Raw genomic sequence first — 3,424 nt, forward strand, 5'->3', positions numbered from 1 at the left:
CGGGCATGGATCTGGTTGATTGACCTTTGCTGGTCCTCAACGGATGAGTCCATGACTCTTTTATATGGATCTGTTGGTTGATCTTGCTGATCTTCCACGGAGATTCCATTTTGTTATATGAATATATTGCCGGTTACTATGAGCTAGAAACTATCGAAAAGCCCCTGTGTGAACAGGTGGTGAGCGTTCTGGTTGCCAATGATGCCATAAGTACACCGATTGGAAATAAGGATTCAACCAGAGATTTCGAGGATTGTGATCAGTGACACAATGGTTTCATTAAAGGATTGTTTTAAAGATAGTTGATGCTGAGAAAAAGGTAAGAGAACATGGGATAAGTAGCTGAGATAGAGGAGCCTTATGTCTCTTCTTGACCCTCGCCTGAACTAGGGGGTGGGTGGGTTGGCTTGTTAGTTTTCATAAATTCCTGAAGTTCAGTTATATCGTATGGGGTTATATCACGATATTCAATATGTTGTTTATCAAAATTATTAACCACAATGGTGAGCATAGACTCTAAGTGTTTAAGGATATTTTGATAAAGCTTTATAATACCGAAAGGATGATATAAAGAAGATTTTGAAAGATTAAGATGTTAATGGGTATTATATACTTCTATCCAACCAAGGTCTTATGACCCATTGATAACTCCGTGCAACAACCTCGTAGTTGGCCGATGTTGTTGGGATATCATATGGCATGAACAGGTCAAGTTTATCAACATTGTTATCCAAGATGCTTGATTGTTCTAGCACACAACACCAAGAGAGAGTGTTAGTGTAGATAAGAACAATGTGGGCTCGAGGAGCTACCAGCAATGAACCTGTCTCCAAGGCTCGTTCAATGAGGAGTCATAATTCGTCAGTTGTTTCCGCCCTTTGAGTTCTTTATTGCATGGTGAGTTGGCTTTCCAGCTCTTATATCCTTGAGTCGTTTGTGGAAAGGAGGTTGGAAATGGAAGCTTCTCGGACCTCTCTAGCAGCGGCCAGCTCATCGTATCTTCTTGTGGCTTCTTCTTGTTCCCTTCTTCAGTTGTGGCATGTACATGAGCATCTTCAATATACTTCAGCCTTTTTGCTGCTAAACTCCTGGCTATTGCTTAGTTGCTAATTTACATGTGCCAGCACTTGGTGGTGGCTAGCCAACATATAATTGATTTCCACATTCTTTGCTTGGATTACCTCATCTAAAGCTTTTAGTTTGTTAGCCTGTGCTTTGTTTAACTGCTCCCTTTCAGTTTGAAGGCTAACCACTCTTTATTTGGTTGCAACAATGGCTTCATTTAACTGAGTAATTTGCCCCTTAAACCCTTCTTCCTTGGCTGTGAACGTGGCATGGGCATCTTGAAGTTGCTATGTAAGTTGGTCTTCTTTTTCTCTCACCTGTGCCACTTCCTTTTGAAGCCAGTCCTTAGCTTGGTCAACTTGTGCTTTGAGATCCGTGTTTTCTTTGATTTTCTGAACCACTATCTTGCTAAGCACTTTGTTGTGATCCTCTAACGTCTAGAACCCATTTTCTTGCTCTTGTGCTACTTTTAAGCTTTTAAGTATTACCTCTGTGTGTTGCATCTGCTACAGCCATTTGTTCCTTAAGTGCTTGCACTTGACCATTCACTTCCTATAATTGTCTCCATAGGGTGGCATTCCTATCATGGAGCATGTGAGTGGTAAGTAGGTGGCATCACCATACCTTTTGTTCTTGTTCCCAAATAGAGGCACTTGTGGATGCCAAGTTCTCTGTTTCATGAAATTGTAGTTGCAGTATGTTGTCGAGGCCTTCCATGATTTCCTATAGAAATGTATGAGCCTCCAAGTTGTGTAGGAAAGAACCTTCTCTAATTGTGCTCGTATCTTTGATTCTCCTCTTATTACCGGGGCTTGTAGGTTCTTCTTCTCTCTTTCTCTTTTCAATATTGTGGCCTTCCCCGTGGCATCTGGTTTTGCTGATGTAGCTTCTTTATATTTTGTATCCACATCTGTCTGGGGACACTTGTTGTCCTGAGGAATGTTCTGCACCTATCTCTACCAATGGTGGTGGATCAAAAATGACAGGATCGCGGAGTGGTGAGAGGTTCGGGACTACCATTTGATCAAGGCTTGAGGGTGGTGTGTGAAGGGGAATCTCAAGAGTTGCGATTGCTGGTATCCCTTCAGTTCCCTATGCTTCTATCTACTCCAATGCCTGTTTCAATGATGCTTTGTGATACTTCTACATCTAAGCACTAGGATTCAGCTTTAACTTGTTGGAGGATCACCCTCATCTTCTTGTCTTTCTTGATCCTCTTACCCTTCTTCAGCTCCTATAACAGCTCTTTCGTTTCTTTTAAGACTGCTTGTCCTTGTTGCAGCTCTACATGATAATATATGATTCCAAGGGTGTTGCATCCTAGGGTACCTGTTCTCCTTGTGTGCCTTCTGCAACTTGAAGGCTAGCTGAATGGCTTAGCACTCTCGTAAGGAGATAGGGGTTACACACCTTGGATTGGTGTGACTTTAGATAAACCTTGGCGAGGCGGTTTAGGGGGACCTTGTCATACATGTCCACAAGTTTAACCTGCATAAGCATGGGCATGGATCTGCAAGTCTTTTTATCAACTTTATTCCTTATGTTATCATATTCTACCCCATTGGAGTTATAAGAAATCCTCTTTAAGATGTCTTCCATGGGCATTTGCTCAAAACTGTGAATATGTGTCGGGATTTGTGGGGGCAACTGTAAAGCGTCGCATATCAGCTCCTCTCTATGATGAGGACCTACTCAGTTGTGCTATCTAACTTTGTCATTGTACCCCTCTTGGTAGATTTCTCATAAGTCTTCAAATACTCCACACATAGGTTTATGTTGATATTACAGGGAAGGATTTCTGCCATTTGGCCAAGGCCCCACCTTTTCTAGCTTATCTTTGACCTTTGTATCCTCAAGTATCTGTAAGCACTCTGGGCTGTGATGCTGGAGCAAAATCTTTCTGTGAGCTGTTTGTATATCTGGTGTGCTGATTATAAAGCCTTGAAACTTATGCGCATATGGCCCAAGATAGCTGAGTTTAGTGCCTCGAGATGCTCCTTCCTTCTGTCCACTGGCAACCCCATTGTACTGGCCTGAGTGACAAACTAGATTCCCTTCCATTTCAAGGCCTAATGTAGTAGAGGAAGCCATCTGGAACATTAAAAAGAGCGTCAATCATAATGACTGGTAGGAGCTCATGGTCCTTCTCTTTTTTCTTTTTCTTTTTCTTTTTTTTTTTGCCGGCGTGTGTGTGTGTGTGTTTGTGTATTGATGTAAAGAGTGTTAGTGGGGTGAGCAATAACGGGTGTGTGTGGGAATGAGCTTTAATTCGTGAAGGTGCAGGTCGTGAAATAGCAGTGCGTGAGGCATTAAACCGTGAGATGCTTAAGTTGTGAAGGGCTTAGCACATGAGATGCTA

This window comes from Cibotium barometz, chromosome 28 (assembly GCF_041138505.1).
Source record: "Cibotium barometz isolate CiBa-2024 chromosome 28, ASM4113850v1, whole genome shotgun sequence".
Classification (NCBI taxonomy): domain Eukaryota; kingdom Viridiplantae; phylum Streptophyta; class Polypodiopsida; order Cyatheales; family Cibotiaceae; genus Cibotium; species Cibotium barometz.